The following is a 24,062-nucleotide window of genomic DNA, read 5'->3' on the forward strand; positions in this document are numbered from 1 at the left end:
GAAGTCTAGGATCAGGTGCTAGCCTGGCAGGTTTTGGTAAGAGACTTTTTCTGGCTTACAGATTGCTGTCTTCTCATTGTATCCTCACATGCCGGGGAAAAAACAAACAAACAAACAAAAAACACCTGCCAAAGGCTCTGCCTCTTGGCACCCTCGTGTTGGGGATTAGGATTCTGATATGTAAAATCTGGGTTTATGCAAACATTCAGTCCTTCGTAGCTGTATTGGTACTAATGAATGCCTATGACCCCACTATAGTACTAGTTTCACATACAGGCAAATGGTTTGCTTGAAGATTTAGTGGGATAGGAAAGAAAAAGAAGGTTGATAGGAAATTAAAGCAAAAAGTAAAAGTAGAAACACTCACATGAGAACTGACTTAAAGTTTCTCTCAACCCCCAAGTGAAGTCTCCTTTTACATGGAGGCTATGCAATGGCTTGTAAGTCACTTCCCAGTCACTGACTTCATTTACTAAGATAGTTAAGAATACTGTTTAGCTGGTATTCACTCACTTTGCTTCCTCTGTGGGACAGGATACACTTCCCTGACCTACTGACATTAGGTTTGGCCTTGTAAGTTGCTTTGGCATTGGAAGTGAGAAGCTATAAATGCATTTGTGTAACTTGGCTTGAGCTTTGTACACTGGTGATCTTCCTGAGAAGAGCATCCCCAGATAGCTGTTCCTGCTTCATCCTGGACCACAGAACAAACATCAATGGAGCAGACCTGAACTTTGTCCAAAGCCCAGAACCAAGTCCAGCCATCTTGCATCCTGAGGAAATTCCCAGCCAAACCAGCCCAGATTAACCAAGCCATATTATCTGCAGATCCATGAGTGTTTTCTATGTGTGTTTTTAGCCATTGTGATTTTCTGGTTTAAACCCTAAAGGGGATACCATTGAGCAAGACATGTCATTTAGTTGAAAAAGAACAGGGCTGTCATGTTGAAATGTTTGTGTCCCTTGAAATTCATTTGGTGAAATTCTTACCTCCAAGGTGATGATGTTCAGATGTGAGGCTTTGGGGAGATAGTTTGGTCTTGAGAATGGGACCCTCATAAATGGAATTAGTGCCCTCATAAAATAGGTCCAAGGTAGCTCATTTTCCCCTCTTACAATGTGAAAAACACAGAAGATACCAACTATGAACCAAGAAATGGGCCATGACCAGATACTGAATCTACTGACACTTTGATCTTAGATTTCCCAGGCTCCAGAACTTGAGAATGAAATTCCCATTGTTTATAAGATTTATAATTTAAGGCATTTTTGGTATAGCAGCCCTAAAATGCTAATATGGTCTCACTTTATATATTTATATATTTTATTTCATAAAAGATATATATATATCTTTTATGAAATAAACATACAAAAAATACATTGAATTTAAAAATAAGGTCATTCAAAATTAATAGTCACGTCATTTTCAAATATTCTGACTACAGTTTCCCAGACAGAAATGTTCTTAAGTGGGATTGCCTGAGGAGGAAGGCTGCAACATGGTATTATTTGGGAACAATTCTCCACTGGGCCCATCCATCCACATTTACTACTTTTAGTGTTTATATAGTCATCTAGAAATGATGTGGTAGGTTTTAGGTAATTCTCTTAAGAATTTAACATTAGAAAGATACCATTTAACACTGTGCATCCAATTTACATAATAAATCCATAGTCATTGTAGCAAAACTAAAGAACACAGAAAGCAAGCAGGTAACAGACTCCAGAAATGCACCACCTAGAGATGATCTTTGTTAAAATTTCACTATATATTTATCTTTACAAAAATACCTATGGGTTAAGTGGATCAAGGAGCTAGATATCAAATCAGAGACTCTGCGTCTGATAGAAGAAAAAGTTGGCTCCGATCTACATATTGTAGGGTCGGGCTCCAAATTCCTTAATAGGACACCCATAGCACAAAAGTTGATAACAAAAATCAACAAATGGGACTTACTTAAACTGAAAAGTTTTCTCTCAGCAAGAGAAACAATAAAAGAGGTAAATAGGGAGCCTACATCATGGGAACAAATTTTTACTCCTCACACTTCAGATAGAGCCCTAATATCCAGAGTATACAAAGAACTCAAAAAATTAAACAATAAGAAAACAAATAACCCAATCAACAAATGGGCCAAAGACCTGAACAGACACTTCTCAGAGGAGGACATACAATCAATCAACAAGTACATAAAAAAATGCTCACCATCTCTAGCAGTCAGAGAAATGCAAATCAAAATCACCCTAAGATACCATCTCACTCCAGTAAGATTGGCAGCCATTATGAAGTCAAACAACAACAAGTGCTGGAGAGGATGTGGGGAAAAGGGTACTCTTGTACATTGCTGGTGGGACTGCAAACTGGTGCGGCCAATCTGGAAAGCAGTATGGAGATTCCTGGGAAAGCTGGGAATGGAACCACCATTTGACCCAGCTATTGCCCTTCTTGGACTTTTCCCTGAAGACCTTAAAAGAGTGTACTACAGGGATACTGCTACATCGATGTTCATAGCAGCACAATTCACAATTGCTAGACTGTGGAACCAACCCAGATGCCCTTCAATAGATGAATGGATAAAAAAAATGTGGCATTTATACACCATGGAGTATTACGCAGCACTAAAAAATGACAAAATCATAGAATTTGCAGGGAAATGGATGGCACTAGAGCAGATTATGCTTAGTGAAGCTAGCCAATCCCTAAAAAACAAATACCAAATGTCTTCTTTGATATAATGAGAGCAACTAAGAACAGAGCAGGGAGGAAGAGCAGGAAGAAAAGATTAACATTAAACAGATACATGAGGTGGGATGGAAAGGGAGAGAAAAGGGAAATTGCATGGTAATGGAGGGAGACCCTCATTGTTATACAAAATTACATATAAGAGGTTGTGAGGGGAATGGGAAAATAAACAAGGAGAGATATGAATTACAGTGGATGGGGTAGAGAGAGAAGATGGGAGGGGAGGGAGGGGGGATGGTAGAGGATAGGAAAGGTAGCAGAATACAACAGTTACTAATAGGGCATTATGTAAAAATGTGGATGTGTAACCGATGTGATTCTGTAATCTGTATTTGGGGTAAAATTGGGAGTTCCTAACCAACTTGAATCTAATGTATGAAATATGATATGTCAAGAGCTTTATAATGTTTTGAACAACCAATAAAAAAAAATTAAAAAAAAATACCTATGGTGCATACTATTCTGTAAATGACTTTTATCACTAAGTATTAAGTTACAACCTTTTTCCATGACAATAAGATGTAACTAGATAATCATTGTTAATGGCTGTCTCTTATTTCAGGAGGCTGAGGCAGGAGGACTATGTGTTCAAGGTCTGCCTCAGCAAGACCCTGCCTCAAAATAAAAAATAAAAAGGGCCAAGAATGTAACTCAGTGGTAAAGCACCCCTGGATTCAATCCCCAATACTAAAAAGGAAAAAAAAAGAAAAGAAAAGAGAGCTTTGTCAAAAGAGGTAGGATCCATTTACATCCCCTCTAGCAATTGACTTTCAACTCAAGTTTCCAATCAACTTGCAGTTGCTGTCAGGAATCTTTCTCTTCTCACTTGTTCCCTTTTATATTTCCAATATCTTCTCTACTTCCATTATGACAATTTGAGAGATTCCCTTATTACATTTTTTTCCTGTGATACACAAAGAAACAAAAACATGACTCAAGAAATGTCTTGAAGGAAAGCAAAGAAGTCATAATCAACAGCAAATCACCTTCTTTCTCAGAAAAAAAGAAGTCCTCTTTGCTTTTAGGATTGTTTGGAATAATATCTATATTATAACCCTTTACAGTTTCATTATATTAAAAAGGGATTGTTGGAAATGAGTCATTTTGTACACATTGGGAGTTTTATAGTTAATTTAATGTCACTGAATTTAATTAACTTAAACTCTCACTTGCACACAATAGTACTTTGGTGATCTCTCTTTAGTCAGAGGAGAATGCAAAAAAAATGTACAGTTCCTTTTAGCTACAAGACCTCTTGGAAAAATGTCTTTGGTGGAGAAACTGGGGCTCAAATCAGTGGATATTCTAGCAACAGGAGAAATATCATAAAATTGTAAAAGTATTGACGCCACCTACCATAGAGTAAAAGAATTAACATAAAATAATATTTTCATGTGTCAAACCCAGTTTTTTGAAATAATGTAATTTCAAAAACCCAGTCTTTTTGAAATAGTGTAATAATGTAATTTAATCACTAATAAATTAAATTACAAACCAGTGGCAGAATTTTAAAAGAATTATTGCTTGAAAGTGAGAACTAGCTAACAAGCTCATCCCTGTGTTCCCCAACTTTAGAGATAACAAAAATACCTACAGAAGAGATCCTGAACGGTTTCATTTTAAGGAGCCCAAATCAGAAACAATAATATTTTAGATATTACAAAATAAGCTATTGCAGTGAAGAATATAGGGAAAACCTAAGATTTCTTCAAGAGCAATTCCTAAAATGTTCTTTGTCACCTAACTATTCATGTGTATTTTGAGGGAAACTAGAAGTTTTGATTGCAAAAATTAGACTTTAAAAGACTTTCAACCAACATGCCTTTGCACAGCTAATTTCTGATTTGTTTTTATGGCTATTTTTTAAAAGATTTAAGTAGAACTTTATGCTTTAAAGTACTTTCTTGGCAATCATGTTTTTCTATATGAAGTTAAGCTCAAAAACAGTATCCTTTTAAAATCACTTACACTTTAAATAATTGGTCTCTTTTGGCCTTTTTCATCTTGTGTATTTTCTGACAGTTCCTTTTCATTCAAATTCAGTTTAACAAATGTTTACCAAATAACCACTTGGTAAAGACATTGTCTTGGAGCTTCAAATGAACTAGGAGAGTCAGAAAGCTGAGGAAGTTACTAGGGACTGGGGGTGGGGGCGATGAGGAGTGACTGCCTAATGGGTCTAGGACTTCCTTTCGGATGATGAAAAAGTTTAGGAACTACATAATGGTGATGGTTGTACAACAATTGTGAATGCACTTAATACCACTCTATTACATACTTTAAAATGATAAATATTATGCATTTTACTACAATAAAAAATCAGGCAGAAAAAAAAAAAAACTAGTAAGGTCCATGAAGGAGAGGCATAAGTATTCTGCTTCAGAAATGCATTTAATCAGAAAATATATTTAAATTATCCTTCCAGTCTCACCATTGATTTTATGCAGCAACTGTGTCAAATCCAATTTAATAAGCATGTATTATTAGGGCAGTTATAGGCAACCACTGTACTTAAATGTGCACAGGAATGTTGAAATGTGAAATCTATGGTCCTTGCCTTCAAGTAGCTTTCAATTTCATAGAGAATAAAGAGAACTATCAAAAATGGGTAATACAAGATGGAATATCATAAAAGCTATACCGGAGAGATGAACACAGTGCTGAGAGTGAAGAGCGTAATTAGATTAATTATTGGAGAAAGTCTCAGGGATGACATTGCAGTGCATTTGGTCTTCAAGGATGGGTATGATTTTTGCAAATCTCATAAAAATGGCAAAGCTCAGTCTGAATGAAAGCAAGAAGATGAGAAAAGATACAGAACGAAGAAATGAAGGGTATAGAGAATACCAAGTATCCTTGCTTGGCTGACTGGCATAGTTTAGTAGGCAAACAGTGGAAGTAATGGCTGAAGATTTAGGAGTTTGTATTGTAGGATAGAGTTGAAGACATTCAGAGTTTGAAGATGATCTAGAAGTAATTTATTCCAAGTCTCCATCTACAAAAATGGATCTTCCCTACTGTGTCTGCTAAATGGCCATTCAGCTGCTTTTGGAATTCCTCTAGTGACCTAGAAGTCACCATTTTCTAAGAAAGCCTGGATTGCCGGTATATGACTGACATTGTGAGAGTTCTTTCATTGATCAAAAATCTGCCACCCCACAATTTCTGTCCTTTTATTTTAGTTCTGCTTTTGAAAACTACATAAGATTAAAAGAAAACATTTTAGTCAGGAAATATGGAAATATAGCCTCCTTTTCTCCTTTTTCAAGTGAGATACTCTTGGGTCTTTATTTTATTTTATTTTTTTAAGATGGGGTTTCCCTCTCTTGCCCCAGCTACTCTCAAACTTGTGATCCTCCAGCCTCAGCCTTCTGAGTAGCTGAGATTATAGACATGTACAGTACACCTTAAGTTGTTTTTTATTTTCATGCTTTCTAAGACTCCTGCCATTCTGGTTAATCTGTTCTCTAATTTCCTGCATTCCTATTTCAATGGGTCAACCCAGTACTGAGTTTTGTTTCTCTAGATTTGGACTGGGTAGCATTACTTCTGCTTGTAATATGGTCATGTCTTCTATTCAAGGTTTGGCAGGCATAACCCTCAACAAATATGAAGCTTAGAGTTAACTAATGCTTGCCTGAATTGTTTTGTATAAGTGCAAATATTAAGTCATTACTTTTAAATTTAGTCCTCAAGGATTGAACTTCTAAATTTACCATATAAAATATAATTTAGTTAAATTTACCTTACTATGAGAACCTTTGAGAACCTTTAAGATCTTGATTTTGTCGTCTGTTATATTAGCTTCTCTTTTACCTTCTTTCCACTCAGTAATTTGGTACGCATGCCTTTAGTGTTGATATTCAAAGCATTAGTAGACTGTTTTAGAGAAAATCATAGATGACAGAATTTTAACCAAACACTAGAATTTTCCTTCCAGGTAGACTTTGAAATATTCATTAATCAGGGATCTCTAGATCTGAACTAACTATGAATTTACCCAGTATTTTATTATTTTTCCCACAGATTTTGTTATGAAGCATATTTTTCAGTGCATTGCTAAAATTAACACAGTTGCTAGGAGCTCAGGCTTCAGAGTAAATATTTTAGGACTGGCATTTCAAAGTTAGCCACTAGTCATGAACTTGGGCAAATTATTTACCTTCTCTGAATTTCAGTGTCCTTATCTATAAAATGTGTGCAAAAATTCTACCTACTTCAGAGGGTTGTTACATGGTTTAAATAAGGTATTAACTGGCAATAGTAAAAATAGGAAAACATTAACTATTACTATTATAATGATTTTCTTAATAAGTCCACAAATTCTTTGATACTTTTTCCTTTAAGAGGTGATCCTAATTTCTCTCCCAGGACATGTGGGCTGGATTTAGAGACTTGGTGGCTTCTAACAGATTGAACGTGGTATTGTTTTTCTACAAAAAAAAAAAAATCTTTATGGTCACCTTTTACTACCTCTTGAATTCTTCACTCAGGGAAGTTAGCTGCCATGGAATGAAGACCGTGTTTGTTATCTATATCTGTCTAGCAAATTGCCACACATTTAGCAGCTTAAAACAGCAGCCATTTATTAGCTCAAAGTTCTGTGGGTCAGGAGTCCAGCCCAGTATGGCTGGATTCTTAGGGTATCATAAGACTGAAACCCCCAGCCAGGTACAGTGGCCCAAACCTGTAATTCCAGTTGCTTGGGAGGCTGAGACAGGAGGATTGTGAGTTCAAAGCCAGCCTCAGCAAAAGCGATACGCTAAGCAACTCAGTGAGACCATGTTTCTAAATAAAATACAAAATAGGGGTAGGGATGTGACTCAGTGGTCGAATGCCCCTGAGTTCAATCCCTGGTTACCCCCGCCCCAAGAAGAGTGAAAGCCCCATGTTAGGAAGGCTGCACTCATACCTGGGGCTCTAGAAAAAAACAGCTTTCAAACACATTCTTGGTATTGAAGGAATTCAGTGCCTTGGAGCTATAAGTCTGAGATCCCTGCTCCCTGCTGGATTTCTACTGGGAGTCACTCTGGTTCCTGGAAGCTGCCCACCCACACTCCTTGCCATGTGGCCTCCATTCTCAAGGCAACCCTAGCGAGTCAAAGTCTTATCATGCTTTCAATCTGAGGCTTGCCCTTCTATTGCAGTCAGAGAAGACGCTCATCTTTTAAAGGGTTCATTGATACATCAGACTTATCTGGATGATCTCACTGTCTTAAGGTTGACAGATTTGGGACCTCAAATGCATCTACAAAAGTTCCTGCACAGCAATACCCTAGATTACCATGTGATTATTCACTTAAATATCAATGGGAAAAGTGTGTTTGTACCAAAGTGCCAGGACTCTTTGGGCAATGTTATAATTTTACCTATCAAAGATACTAACCAGTTTCAAGTAGGTTTCAAACCCAAGGAGTGAGGCTTCAGAGTCCCTACTGGCCCATTGAAGTCTTAGGCTATGTCTCTATTGTGGACAGAAGACCACAATAGAGAATTGAAACTAACTATCTTCTACATTCTATATGTATGTATTTAAACCAATATTTTATATGCTTAGAAAAAGCTTGCAGAAGCCTACTTGAGCAAAAATATTCTACAGAGGAAAATTGAAAGCAAGGAGAGTATTTCGGTTGTTAACCAGCAGCCCTGGATTAAAATAATAATTGCCAAAATCGCTGACCTAACAGGAGAACTAGATAAAGAGATTGGGTGGGAAAATCATTGAGGAAATAGAATCTACTGGATTTATCAAGTTGATTTACTATTGGGTGTTGATTAAGATTCCTGATGTTTTAGGGGTCATGAGATATCAATGGGAGAGATATAGAAATACACATTAGGGAGTGACTCAGTGGTGTAATTACTGAAGTTGTGTGGATGACATCCTATGGAAGTTTAAAGGAAAAAAAGAACTGAGTGAAGAATGTTTAAATTTAGACATGTTGCAAGTATAAAGTCAGAAGGAGGAAGACATAAACAGCAATTTTAAAAGTAGGGGAGAGAAGAGTTAAGAGGGAGAAGAGAGTTTCAAGAAGGAAGGGGATGATACCAATTTAGACTGTATCTTAAGGTTAGTGAGGGTGAGGACAAAGAAGTCATATTACAATAAATTTAAAAGTATATTGTAAAAAGGAAGGAGATAGGTAGTATATTTCTTAGTTCAGCCATCTGGGGAAGCTGACATGAAAAATAAATCAAATGTTTCTCCAAAAGTTGAGGAAAATGATCTGGTCTCCAAAAACCATTCCAGTTCTAATATTCTTCTCTGGAGCTAGAGAAAACTCGCAGAATTTCAAGGGACAGTTAGTCAAGAATTTCTCTTACTGGCAATTGTTCATTTAATTTCTTGCCAAAAATAACAATGCTGCATCTTAAGTGCTTCCTGAATTTAAAACTCTGGACTCATAATTTGAGCATTGGTCATTCACTGCTCTGAAAGCCACCTCAAGGCTGCTCTGGTATCAGACATACCTATCATCCATCCATGGGTCACCTTTCTCCCATCCACCCCCAACACCACCATCCAGCAACCAAATCACCCTGGACCAAATGGGCTTCTAAAGACCTGGGGATAAGGGGTCACTACGTCATCCAAACACTCTAAACAAGATTACAGTACACAGGAGCAGTGGGCACCTGGTAGAACCACAATGAATGGGTTTGAATAAGTAATGTCATGTTCTTGTCTCCTTCCTTCATCCCATGTGTCAACCAGTTTTACTGAAGGCAGTGTTTTTGTTTCACAAGAACAGACATGCCATTGTTAATCTCACGCTCTTCTTTTTTGTTCTAACTTTTGCTAATTCATCAGGCAAATTAAAAATCAAACTCTCAAACATTCTCTTTCTCAGCCCACTTCCTCAGTTTTTCATATTGCTCAATAACCAGCCTTAATCAATTCTGATAAAAAAAAAAGAGAGAACACTGATTTTATACCTTATGAAGAAAACTAAGTTTATATACTTGGAAGTTAAATTGGGCATTGTGAAGAACGAATTCCATTAACTTCAAAAATTTCATGAAAGTTAGATGCTATTTCACTGAAAACTCAGAGAATTACCCTATATATTTTTACAGTCCTGTAGATCATGTGTTTTCTTAAGCACCAATATTCTGACTCTCTCTATGCATTGACATTGTAGAAGTTCTTTTTTTTACTGTTTTTCATTGTGAATGTCTAATAATTCAGATATAAGAAATATAGGATTTCATATTATCCTGAGATTCAGATATAATTATCTTTAATCCTAGTGCCAGAGGAAAATGAAATCTATGTTTCTAAGAAGTGATGTTCAAGTTTAAAGCACAAACTCTTTGGTTGTTGAAGACTGTGCATATGTGTTCAAAATACAATTAAACATCTTTTCCATAAATTAACCAATCTGAATGTTTTGCCATTATCTGCTGGAGTAGTTTTACAGTGACATATCACCACAATCCCTCTGTCCTGAATTTAGGAAAGTGGCAATTCAGCACGGTCAGGATTATGCCTTTGTACCTAGACAGTTCTTATTCAAACCTTTTTAGCTCTGTGGTTCTGGGGAAATAATCTAACTTCTTTTAACTTCAGCTTCCTATTTGGGGAACTAGGAATAATATTATTATATCATATCAATAGAATTACTGTTATTATTAGGTCAGATCTTGTATGATAAACTCCTGGAACATAGAAGGCACTCAATATTACTATTTCCTAAGAGTAGGATGATGGTCTTTTTTTAACAAAAGCATGCACCCATATCAGTAAAAATATTTTCATCATATATCCCTAGTTAATTTATTTTGGTGATACTAGGGATTAAACCCAGGGCCTTGTGCATGCTATATAAGTGCTCAACCACTGTATTTCTTAGATACCTTTATACATGTTGCTTCTAGACTTATAAAGCTTGGGCATACACCATAAAATAAAAATCTACAAAAGAATACAACAAAAATAAAATAAACATTACTTAAATTTTTTTTAAATATATGAAGTGAAAATGGAATACTGTTGCATTTAAAAATTTTCTAACAGTTCCAAACTCTAATGCAACGTTTTGTATTAAAAAAATTAGAAACTTTCATTGCCAAGTTTTTTGCATGTAGAATTAAAAATGTTAATGGGTGATATAATTTTCACACATAATCACATAGTGATATAAACATTTCTAAACATTCTTTTTCAGTATACTGCTCGCACAGCACTCAAAAAAAGAAGCAGGTTGTTTTTTGTAAACTCATTATTGAAGTATCACCTTTACCTTGAGGGGACATGTTAGTGTGTGTGTGTGTGTGTGTGTATGTTCATTAATAACTGTAGGAGGTTTACTTCTGACAGAACTTGTTATCAAAGGAAGTGCCAGCAAATTTCCTTTTTCTTTTTTATGTTTGCTAGGATGCTCAGTTTTAGCAGCCATTTTGCATCACAGAAAAGATCAGTGAATTTGGAGCACATGTCTTTTTTGTAGACAAAAACTATATAATTCATGTTTAATTTGACAAGAGTTTGAAATATTTTGCCACTAGATAACCAGTGAAACTCTCCACAGTACAAAATAATTTCAGATACTCCTCATGAATACATATTTTATTTAACAGGTTTATATGCTTCTTACTTTTTGCCAGGCACTGGGTTAAGCACTTTATAGATGTTAATTCATTTAATCTCATAACACCATTCTGCATTTGGCTTCATTTTCATTTTACAGATGAGATAACTGAGGCAGGGAGATGTTAAATACGTAGCAAGAAATTTGTTCAAAAGTTGTTTAAGTTTTGGCTCCAGCCATTTTGACTTTACCTCCTTCACTTTTGACAACTAGACCCAGTTCCTGGAATTTTACTGATGAAGAAAAAATAACCTTTACACTTACTTCCCAGGTCATGTAAATTACAATTCATTGCAGTATTCCAGAAACAAAGATTGAGCAAGCTGGGTGTGTTGTCACACACCTGTAATCCCAGCGGCCCAGGAGGCTGAGACAGGAGGATTGTGAGTTCAAAGCCAGCCTCAGCAAAAGCAAAATGCTAAGCAACTCAGTGAGACCCTGTCTCTAAGTAAGACACAAAATAGGGCTGGGGATGTGGCTCAATGGTTGAGTGCCTCTGAGTTCAATTCCCAGTACAAAAAAGAGATTGAGTGAAGTTGGTATCAGTGCCCTACTGTCATGGAACCCTTATTTCCTGTGGAGATCTCTTAGGTTATATACACATGTGACCATCTAACATGTGGGCCATGTGAGGGATGGGGGAAAATACTATAGCCTTAATCTGTGTCTCAGTTTTTATATGTGTGCAAGTAGTTGTTCTAATATTTTCTTCTTGGATTCTAATAAATTATCTTGTATCCCCCCTCTTATGCACCTTATTGTGGAGATTACTGCTGGAGAACATCAATATATATGGAAGATTGGTCTGTGTCTGCTTCCAAGGTTGGAGTTATATATTTAATGTGTATGTATTTCAGAAGTGGTCCTTCTGCACAGATGGCTGTCCATAGTTTTATATTTTGGGATGTATCACAAATGTTGTGCAGAAAACATTCTAAAGATTTTCTCAAGGATAATTTACACATTAACATTATTTGTTTACTGTTCTCTACCTCCAGGTAGAAAAGGAACTACTCTGTAAAAAGGTCCACTAATAGTTCACACTATTGAATAGACTGGAGGAAGCAAGAGTCAGAAAGATTTAACAAATCTTTCATTCATGTTTCATGTAGGACACTATCTTTTCCACACAGAAATATTAAAACTAGTTTAATGATTTTTTTTTCTAGAGACTATCTCTAGAAAAATATTCTTGATGCATTGGATGTTATTACTCTGGGTCTCCTCCAAACCATAAACAAAAGAGAGAAAGAGAATCTGATGCTTGTTTTCCACCTGACTTCTTAATTTTCTAGATATTTAGGAATAACTTCTACATATTTAATTTTCATTATAGAAGTACAATTTTGTCCAGTTCATTATCATATTTATTATTGCTGTGGATAAGTTATTCTTTAGTTATTTTGTTTCTTCTCAGCACTCTAATAATACAAAAATAGTTTGATGAATTAGAACATCTGGAACCACTTTAAAAAAATGAGAGTATCACCCAATGCTAAGATAAACTTGATTTTGTCACTTTCGTCTCAGAAGAGTCCTATTGAAAGGGTTTTGCTGAGTAGCTTGCAATCCCTGGAAGGTAAGAGCAGTGGTTATGCTTGTCTGTGTTCATATATATTTAAATATTTTTAGTTGTAGATGTAAACAATACTTTTATTTTATTTTATTTTATTTATGTGGTGCTGAGGATCAAACCCAGTGTCTCACACGGGCGAGGCAGGTGCTCTCCCACTGAGCTATAATCCCAGCCCTGTATTCATATATTTTTGATGAGGCTGCTAAGGAAGGCCCTGAGGCATATTGTTGAATGAATTAATAAGTAAATGATTTTCTGACTGGAAGATCTGATTCTCTTAAAGACTATCACAAACAGAGCTAGGCTTAAGTGTATTTGGAGAGGGCTACGCTGCTTAAATGTCTTTCTCTTGCGCACTGTGTGACGTTCTTGCTGACCACCCTCCTTTATCCTGTTTCCTCTACTTTGCTTCCTCCCTGATATCATGTGTAGTGATCAAGAAAGATTTCATGACTTGGCTATGTGAATTACACTGCTATAAACATTGATGTACCTATATCACTACAGTATGCTGATTTTAGATATTTTAGATAAATACAGGGAGTGGGAGAACTGCGTTATATGGTGGGTCCATTTCTAGTCGTCTCCATACTGATCTCCAAAGTTGTTGTACCAATTTGCAGTCCCACCAACAATGTATTCATGTACCTTTTCCCTCACATCCTCACTAGCATTTATTATTATTTATATTCTTTATGGTTGCCCTTCTAATTGGAGTGAGATAAAATCTCAGGGTAGTTTTGATTTACATTTCCCTGATTGCTAGAAATGTTGAACATTTTTTTTTCATATATTGTTGAGCATTTGTATTTCTTCTTTTGAGACATGTCTGTTTAGTTCTTTTGCCCATGTATTGATTGGGCAATGCCAAGTTATGGAACCAGCCTAGGTGTCCATCCAACAGAATGGAGTTTTGGTCAGCCACAAAGAAGAAATAAATTATGGCATTTTCTGGTAAGTAGATGGAACTGGAGAACATTGAGGGTCCAGTGTTTCAAAAGTGGAAGCTACAGCAAAATAAGAGGGAGAAAGGGGTGCTTCCATGAAAATAGAAGGGAGAGCAGTAGAATAGAGGAATAAGTTAGAGGGGAGGGAGGAGGGACAGGAAAAGGTGGAATTGTGAAATAAAACTGACCAAATTATGCTATGTATATATAGGAATATATTATAATGAATTTCATCTTTATGCATATCTATAAAACACCAATTTAAAAACAATAAATAAATAGAAGGAATGCCATAGAGGAAGGAAGAAAGAGATAGGAAGGGAATAAGGAAGTACTAGAGATTGAAATGGAGCAAATAATATTACATGAATATTAATATGTCAAAATGAAGCCCACTATATTGTATAAGTATAATGCACTAATAAAAACATTTAATAAAAAGAAGGCTTCCATGATGTAGAAGATTATATTTTATAAGGATGAGGAAGCTCATCTCAATGTAGACATCAGTGCATTTTTTTAGAATTTAGATCAATATATTTTATTTTTCTGCTTTATTTTTATCTTTTTATTTATATATGGTAACAGAATGCATTACAATTCTTATTATACATATAGAGCCCAATTTTTCATATCTCTGGTTGTATACAAAATATATTCACACCAATTTGTGTCTTTATACATGTACTTTGGATAATAATGATCATCACGTTCCACCATCATTTCTAACCCCATGCTCCTTCCCTTCCCTTCCAACTTCTCTGCCCTATCTGGAGTTCATCTATTTCTCCCATGCTCCTTCTCCCTATCCCACTATGAATCAGCCTCCTTATATCAAAGAAAACATTCAGCATTTGGTTATTTGGGATTGGCTAACTTCAATTAGCATTATCTTCTCTAACTCCATCCATTTACCTGCAAATGCCATGATTTTATTCTCATTTATTGCTGAGTAATATTCCATTGTGTATATATGCCACATTTTTTAAATCCATTCATCTATTGAAGGGCATCTAAGTTCGTTCCATATATATCTGATTTTTGCATATCTATTCTGCTTATTAACCTATTTAGAGTCTCTAAACCATTACCCAAATGGGAAGAATATAACAGCAGAGTCCAAACTCAACTATTTCTCCCAATAGAGGGATTCTTGAAGTGTAAGGGTCCTTTGTTTGAGCTGTAGATCTAAGTCAATACATAGTTTTTCTTCCTCCCACCCAGGAAAGTGATGTACAATTTATTTGGACAGTAAATTTATATTTGATTTAACTGTCCTCTTAAATTTTGTGTTTATAAACTAAAATTGAATCTGTGTTCTGCCAAGAAGTCAGGCTGCCACACATTGGCAAAGTAGCAGACTGCTGTAGACATGTGAATGAGGGGCAGTTGTTTTACAGATGGATTGTCATGTTCACAGGATTGGTGTGGTCTTCAATCACCAGTTCTTTTTGAAAATCATAAATTGTGATTTGGTTAGTATCTTTATTATGCACTTATTCTCATTTAACATCATGTGGTCAGTCCTACAATACTTGTGATATGTATTTGCTTAAATAGTATTGTGGCCATTTTTTTCTGCAACTAAACTTTAAAGACTCACGTGCAATCAGTGTGAATTCTCTACCCTTGTACTGTTAATATGGTTACATACATATCATCTCCCACAATTTTCTTGTATAATCGCACTTCAATGTTAAACACCACATCCTTTTCTAGGGTAGAGCAGGGTGGTTACCCAGAGTCAGTTATCTAGGTCATCCTGACTTTATATTGTTGGATGTTTTTCAACAACAACAAAAAAGAGACAGCCATGCAGGTCTTTGTCAAGGACTGTCAATGGACTTTAGAAAAAAACAAAACAAAAACAGGAAATGACCCAATCCAGATGTTAGGGGACAGTAATATTTTGAATAAAGAGAGAGAGAGAGAGAGAGAAGAATATTGGAGGTTAAAGAGCCTGGGATTATTTTTTGAACATAACCTGTACTGTCTAATTCAAGTCACTAGCCATATGTGACTATTTAAATTTCAATTTAGGCTATTATAATTAAAATTAAATAAAATGAAAAATTCATTCCTACAGTGGCACTAGCCACACTTTAAGGGTTTCATAGTTTCCTGTAGCTAGCAGCTTCTGATCAGACACAACAAATATAGAACATTTCTATCATCCTAAGAAAGTGCTGCTAGAAGCACTGGATTAGACTATAAAACATTTGAGCAAATTTTATTCAAGAACTAGCAGTGGTAGCTGACAGAATGATACACAGCACTCCCAAAATGTTCAATTTGGAGGAGGAAGAGGAAAACAGACTATCATTCAATCCAAGATAAATAATGGAAACCACTAAATGGAAGAAATTGTCAGCCAACTTAGTAAGGTTGGAGAGAGAGCAAGCCTTTTGTGGAATGTGGGCCTAACCATTCATTTGAAACAATGCTACACATTAGTGGAAATCAAAACTTGTGAGAATACTTTGTTTGCAGCAGGGAGAAGTTTCACACTTTTTAAAAGGAGTATTACCTTCTGAAGTGTGTGTTTTAATATAAGGACCCTCCCTTTTTAATTTTGGATTGTCTGCCTGGTCTCTTTGAAACAGGTATTTACATCAAGTGTTAGCTCAAATGACAAGATGATTGAAGTTATAGACATTATCTGCATGGCTGACTATCATAGTCTGAATACTTTCCATATTTACGGAATTTCCCCATTGAAAGTCCCACTAATGTTGAAGCTGAAACTCAAAGCTCTTACTTTCTCCTGTTGCTGAGACTTGGGCAAGAGACCCAGGCTTCACCAAATCAGACATAGGCTCCATGTGGTATGTCAGTGGCTGCCATAGTGGGTGGTAAGCGAGGATGTCCAGTTTTGATAGTGGTGGCAAGACTAATGCCTGCTGTGGAAGTGGCCGTGGTGCTGGTCATTTCATCCGGTTCCTAGCATTTGATTCTTAGCGCCCGGGATGGTAACGGCAGCTCCCTAGTCACACAGTTCTGTGGTTTATTGTTTGCGATTATTCCTCAGAGCTAACCTCCAGCCTGTTTCTCTGGCTCTCCCATTTTCTGTGAGCTAGTGAATACCCTTTAATAAGTCCCTTTTCTGTTAGAACTAGCCAGAATGGATTTTGTGGTTGAGTTGAGAACTCTGATGACACAGGCAATGATGTCAACGCAAGTTTTTAACTCAGTTATCAATTTACTCAATATGTACTTATCATATGCATTCTGAGCTCAGAGGTAGGGTCTCACTGAGGTATCTGATTAGAGAATGTAGGAGTGGTGATAGTTAAGGAGAAATAAAATATAGGAAGTGAGACAGGTGTTGGACATGTTGAGATGGGGAAGATGCTCCTTTTAGACCACCCCAAATCCAATCTGTCAGTAAATCCTCACAATTGTATCTCTTACATGTCGTTCCTGTACTGCTTTTCTCCTTTCACAGACTTTCACTTATTTGAACAACAGCAAACTCCAGTTTTTGTTATTTCTAATTAAATTATTGAAATAGCCAGTTGCTACAACTAAGCCCATGTAGTTCCTCCCCCAGCATGCTGTCACCTGCCAACGCGTCTACCATTCTGAGAACCTAGAGAAATTGTCCTTCCCATTGGTCACTTGGAAAACTCCTATTTATATTTTAAAAATGTAGATCATCGTTTCTATCTCATTCTATTGTATGATAATTATGAGGTTATTTATTTGACTTACCCACCTGGCATTATTTATCCAACTAGAGGACATTATCCTGTTTATTTACTGTTATTTCTCCAGCACTGTCTCAGGGCTTGGTGTCTAACACATACACAACTAGTACTTGTTGAATGAACAAATGACTTGTAATTGTTTATTTATGTTTCTCTCCTTGTTCAGTCTATAAACTTCTTCACAATAGTACAATGTTGGTGTATAATAGAAACTCAATAATCACATCATATATACTAATGGAATGCCTGCATGTTATCTGCTGTAATAGCTGGTGGCAATCAAAATTATTATCTAATTCTCAGACAGAAGCTAGGGCTGTAAGTTTGGGCTTTGGGATCATCAGGCAGTGGCTTCTGGTAGGCCTGTAAAATCTTCTCAGATCAATGACTATTGGGAGTATAAGTAACCTACAGCCTCAGCTGCTGTACTTTGCAATCCTTTCCTTGCTTACAAATGGAGCCAACCTTCCCAAGGGTTACCCCCAGACAATGCGTTGGTGTAGAAGGTATGCTAGAGAAGGCCCATTGCTGAGAGACGGGGAACTTCTATGGTAAGAGACTTTGGCATAAGAACTCTCTGGGAACCTTGGTGAACAATCCTTAGAACATCACCACAGTTAATCCTTCCTTTTCTCCTCCACTTGGGGTCAGAATGGCACTGCAACCTGTTGGGCCTCCCAGCCTTTGCAAGCTTCTTTCCCATTTTCTCTCATAGGCATTTCTCTACATAAATTTCTTGAACATACAGTCTTGTCCTGGCTTCTGCTTCTCAGGGAATGTAGACTAACACATTGGCGAAGCCATAGAAGTAGATTGTCATTTAAGGAGAGTCATGGAATGAGAAGAGGTAAGAACTAGAAAGACACGCTTACGGGCCATTAATACTTGTGGGGTGGGAAAGAGAGTACCATGCAGATCCCTTAAGAAGAGTGATAAGTAGGCAGTCCATCAACATGAGATGTTCCAGAACAGGCCAGCACTGAGTACTTTATTCCAGAGATTAGGCACAGCAAAAGTTAAATATTTACAAGGAAAAGCAAGAAATGTTCTAAAATTAGAATGGTGATAAAAAAGAGAACAGCTGAGGTCAAGAATTATTTGTCTTTTTAGAAATTTAATACTTAAAGACAAGATAAATAATTAAAATAAAAGGAATAGTAAAAGTATATGTTTACCTATTTAAATTCATAGAAATCAACATTTTAAAAACTGATTTGCAATAATAATAATAATAACAATAATAATAATACTGACCTGAAAGTAGAAGAGTAGAACTACTAGGGGTAAAGAAGGGGAAAGAAGGAGAGGAGAGAAAGGGGAGGACAAGACAGTGTAGAAGAGAAGTTGGACATGGTCAAAGCATAGTATATACACATATGGAAATATCACAGTGAAACTCAGGAATCTGTACAATTAAGATGCATTGATAAGAATAAAAAATAAAAACCCAATTTGCATCTAGGGAAGTATACCTCTGAACTTCACATTACTACCTCCTCTGTTTTCTATTTGTCTTTTTCTTATTATCCCCTGTGATATCATTTGGTGGACAATATGCCAGACAGAAGTAGTAAGGGAGTATAGTCAGATGAATAAATGCTTCCCCTAATCGTGGGAACCAATGTAGAAATAGTTAACTCAAAAGAGATGCTATGAAAAGTGGGTAAGAACAGGACCACTGTAAATCACTTTAAGGGAGAAAGGCTTTGAGTAGGAGCTTCCTTTTGGGAGGGGGTGAATAGTGGGTGTAGCTCAGTGGTAAAGCGCTTCCCTAATGTACTCGAGGCCCTGAGTTCAATTCCCAGTACTACAAACTTAGAAAGAGAGAGAGACAGAGCTAGAGAGGGAGAGAGACAGAGAGCACAAGAGCATGAGCACGAATGAGAGGGATTTGCCAAAGACCCAGAGGGTAAGCTCCGTGTGGGCAGAGCTTCCTGTTTGCTATTTTCAATGCTGGAGACTCAGTGACAAAAAGAATACATGTCACTTGGGAGGCATTCAGTAAATTATATTTTTCATACCAATAGGCCCATTACTTTGTGCATAATATGCCAAGATTATATAATTGTAGGGGTGGTAGCTTCAAGCTCTCTTCAATGCTGCTAAACATGAATAAAAGTGTCAATTTTGTAAACATCACTCATTGTTCTCATTTTATAATCTCTAACATAATATGATTATAAATGACATTCTAAATGGATCTGACTATGAAGAAGGAATGCACTAATCATACCAACTCAAGAAAATCGGTCCATGTGATATTTATGTTTCATAGGCAAATTAATGTATTGACATTCTGGTTTTACACATTGAACTCTTATATGAGTTTAGTCTTCAGAAACTGATCTACACTTTGTTTTTGAAATTATGCACAGGCCAGCTATGTTAGTCAATTTTCTGTTACTATAATAAATATTTGAGATAATCTACTTATAAAGAGAAATGTTTTATTTGGGGTCATTGTTTTGGAGGGTCCAGTCCACGACTGATCAGCTCTGTTGTTTTGGGATTGCAGTGAGGCAGCACATCATGGCAGAACTTGCTAGAACAGAAACAATCTCTCACCTCATGGTCAGAATGCAAAAGAGAGGAAGAGGAAGGGGCCAGGATCACACTATCCCCTTTGAGGGTACTCCCACAATGACTCCTAATAGAGCCGTGTGGGCTTGGGACTAAGCCTTTAACATGTGGACCTTTGGTAGACTCTTACCCAAACCATAGCATCCACATAGCCTTATTTGAAATGTTGATGCCACTTTCTCACCGTGTTCTTTTTTCCTTCTAGTAGGTTGTATCAGCTTGTATGGCACCATCCCAAGGATGCAAGAGTGGAAACTGCAATACTTCTTCAGATCTAAGTTGCAAAACTTGCACATCATTGCTGATACAGTTTATTATTCAAAGCAAATTACAAGGTCATCCCAGACTAAAGGAGTGGAGAAAAAGACTCTACCATCTGACGAGAGAAATTACACAATCATGTGGCAGTACTTTCTAGTTGCTATAGCCTACCCTGTGGCCACAGTTATTTACATTCTTTCTGCATGTAAAATATGCTCACTCTTCCCTAAAAGGCCTCATCCCATTCTGACTCAGTCTCAAAATTTTAAAATATTATCATCTAAATGTAGATTACATGTAGATGAGGATCCCTGGTCGAACTCTTGGGTATGAATCCTGTTCCAGAGATTTGTGAATTAAAAAAACCAAGCTATCTACACTTCACAACCCAAATAGAAAATTGCAGTGATGCTCCGATTCACAAGGCAGAGAAACAGGAAACACAGAGCAATAACTAGAATATAGGAATTCTGAAGTCTAGCCAGGTACACTGACAGTTCCCTGTGTTTCAGGACAGATACATCCCTTGATTAGAGCACACTCTGCTTTCTGAATGGTCCCCTAGCCCAGTATTCTTCATCATTTCATGCATTGATCCATTGAGAAGTCTGTGAATTCCACCTCCTTAATATTTCTTAAAAGAATGAAATTATGTCATTTGCTGGTAAATGGATGGAAATGGAGAATATCTTGCTAAGTGAAATAAGCCACACTTAGAAAGACAAGAGTCAAATATTTTCTTTCTCTCTCTCTCTCTCTCTCTCTCTCTCTTTCTCTTCAGAAAAAATAAAGGTTGTGGGGGGAATCTCACAATAATAGAAAATAATAGAAGGGAAAACAATAGCATAGAGGAAGGGGATGCGGGGAAGAGTGAGAGTGAGCAAGACAGGAAGGAGGGGAGGGCATAGGGAGTACTTGTGTTAGAAATCTACCAAATTATGCTATGACCATGTATGAATATATCACAATGTACATATATATAATTATAATGCACTAATAAAAATAATAATAATAATAGGAGAGAGATCAGTAGAGTAGAAAAGGTGGATCAGAGGAAGGGAGGAAGGGGGAAAAGGAAGGTACTGGGGAATGAGATTGATCAAATTATGTTAAGTGCATGTGTGAATATGGCATAATGGATTCTGCTATTATTTGTTATTACAATGTACCAATAAAAACCCTTCCAATCTATTAATAATGCCACTACTTTGAGGCCTTTATGATTTATTTTGCCTTTACAATTGAAATGATTTCCCTGCCAACTGTTTCTTTCTTTAGTGCACCAGAAAGTTCTTTGGAAACACAAATCTGATAATGTATTTTCATTGCTTAAGATTTTTCCAGTGGTTCTGGTAGCGTTCTTTTTCTTAATGTAGGTGTTGATTACACAGCTGTGTTTGCTTTGTGAAAATTTATTGAGCTGTAAACATATGAATTATGTACTTTCTGCATATATGACTTAAATGAAAAGGTTATATTTAATAATCCTCCCATAGTTTCCCATTGTATCCAGGATAGAGTCAAAACTCTTAGCACAATACATAAAGCCTGTCAGGACTCCTATGTTTCCAAATTCCTGTTATTGCCCCTAACTTCCCATGGATAATACCTTGTCTTCTGCAAATAAACTATTTTTTTTTGTGGACTATTTTTGCTATTTTTTTTTTTCTGGACTACCTTTGCTTTGCCCGGAAAGCCTTTTCATCATTGTTCGTCTTTTTTAACTATTATTCCTTCTTTTAAGAAAAAACCTGTGACATCTTTGGCACAACTTTTAATTCCCATAAGGCATTTTTTTCCCCTTGTATGTCCAAAGCACACTGCGCATACCTCTAACACAACACTGTTAGATTTATGTACCTACTGGGTTTATTTCTGACTCTTCTGTAAGATGGCAAATTCCTCCATGATCTATAACATGTCATATATGTCTTTCCCTATTATATAACACTGTGTTGGGCATATTAGTACAGTCAGGTGCTACATAATGGCATTTTGGTCAATGATGGCCCATGTATTTATAGGGTGGTGGTCCCATAAGATTATATGGCTTAGTGATGGTACAGACCCCTTACTTTGTGTTAACTGTACTCTATGATGTTCTCATAAGGACAAAACCCTCTAACAATGAATTTCTCAGAATGTATTCCCACCATTAAGCACTGCATGACTGTATTGCTATGGACTGACTGCTTACATATCCCTAAAATTCCTATGTTGAAGTTCTTATCTCCAAAGTTTTAGGAAGGGGGCCTTTAGGAAGTGACTAGGTGATAAGGGAAATATTCAGGAATATGATTAGTGTCTTTATAAAAGAGACTCCAGAGAGCTCCCTTACACTTTCTGCCATGCAAGGTTAACATAAAAAGATAGCCATCTACAAACCAGGAAGTGGGTTTCCACTGGATACCAAATCCACCAGCACTTTGGTCTTGGACTTCATAAGCTTCTAGAACTATGAGAATAATTTTTTTATTTATGAGTTACCTGTTATATGATATTCTGTCATAACAGCCTTTACAGACAGACAAGACAAGGACATAGCCTATAAACATGCTTTTAATATATGAACAAGGGACAAGGATTGAGGAAAGGTAACCTATGAGCAATGCTTTTGAAAAAACAATATAATTGAACAAATAAAATATGAATACATGGCAATTAAATGAAAATAGTTTGCAAAAAAATAAATGAGTCACAAGTAAGAGTTTGTTAAATGCTAAATGGAAAGAATGTATAAGGCAGGGGGTGTAGTGTGGCAGTACAGCACTTGCCTAGCATGCAAAGGCCCTGAGTTTGATCTTCAACACTGAAAAAAATAAAAACGAAAAGAATGGATTATGGATCATAAGTGAGGTAGGAGTCAGGAGAGAAGCGATGAGGTCATGGAACAATAGGGACTTGGCTCCTGGATCTGAAAAGTTATCTGGCATTTCCAGAGCTGGAAAGAAAGAAGCAATATATTCCCGTAATGAAGACAATATAAGAAAAATAAATAAAATATCTTAGAAGCAATTGTGAACTGTTTGTGGACATTAAACAGAATAATCCTGCTATATTCTATTCTGTTTTACTATGGAAGAAAACTGATAAAACGGGAAGTCCAGATAAGGAAAGGAAGTTTATAGAGAAGGTGGTAAGCTACATTTTGTACATGTTGAGTGTGAGGCTCTTGCAAAATACCAAACAGAGCTGTTTGGGAAGTAGCTAGAAATTTGGCCTGCATTTCAAAAGAGAAGCAAGATATACCAATTTGCTAGCCTGCAGTATGTGAGCCATGAAACTGACCTGAAAGAGAATATACTGAGAGAAGGGAAGGTTAGCAATGGGACTCTAGGGAAAATCTTTATTTAAGGAATAGAGAGAATAAGGCATGAGAAAACAAGAAAACTGACAGGTGTCCAAAAAGTCGAATGGAACTCAGGAGACTGGAGAATCTCAGGAGCCAAGAGGACGAAAGACTTTTGAGAATCAGGAGGTTGTTGGCAGTGCTAAATGTATCAGAGATGCTAAGAAGGCTAAGAATTGTACTGAGGTTACTGGATTCGGTTTTTAGGAGTTAAATGATGATCTTCAAGACTGCTGTTTCAGTAAAATGCTCAAGACTGCAACCAGCATAGAGGGTCAAGAAGACAGGAAGGGAGTCAGAGCTTGCTC

The 24,062-nt window shown here is 36.6% G+C and overlaps 1 long non-coding RNA gene across 1 annotated transcript in view; it reads left to right on the forward strand.

Annotated features, from left to right (window-relative positions):
• Window positions 1-22,046, forward strand: part of LOC124107259 (uncharacterized) — a 32,247-nt gene extending 10,201 nt beyond the window's left edge. Inside the window, exon 3 of the long non-coding RNA XR_006856348.2 lies at window positions 20,350-22,046. This is a non-coding gene — a long non-coding RNA (uncharacterized LOC124107259). The remainder of the gene's footprint in view (window positions 1-20,349) is intronic.
• The last annotated feature ends 2,016 nt before the right edge of the window (window positions 22,047-24,062 follow it).

This window comes from Marmota monax, unplaced genomic scaffold (genome assembly GCF_021218885.2).
Source record: "Marmota monax isolate L192 unplaced genomic scaffold, Marmota_monax_Labrador192_F-V1.1 WCK01_AAM20220418_F8-fsc00079, whole genome shotgun sequence".
Lineage (NCBI taxonomy): Eukaryota > Metazoa > Chordata > Mammalia > Rodentia > Sciuridae > Marmota > Marmota monax.